Source organism: Triticum dicoccoides, chromosome 3B (assembly GCF_002162155.2).
Source record: "Triticum dicoccoides isolate Atlit2015 ecotype Zavitan chromosome 3B, WEW_v2.0, whole genome shotgun sequence".
In the NCBI taxonomy this organism is placed as follows: Eukaryota; Viridiplantae; Streptophyta; class Magnoliopsida; order Poales; family Poaceae; genus Triticum; species Triticum dicoccoides.
Window position 1 is genome coordinate 139,902,976 of NC_041385.1, and position 204 is coordinate 139,903,179.

A 204-nucleotide genomic window follows, 5' to 3' on the forward strand; every position below is an offset into this window, starting at 1 on the left:
TGGAGCTGAGATCGAGGTCGCCGGAGCTGCCGCTTGGGGCGCCATGGCAGAGGAGGGGAGGGGGTGAGGAAGAGGGGGGGGGGGCTACCTGGGTGCTCGCCGGGGGCGGGGTTGGTGGGAGGTGCTGCGCTAGGCTAGGGGGAGCACGGGAGCGGAGCCATCGCATCTGACCACCCTTACTCCTTGGTACTGGCTTGTTTGAGA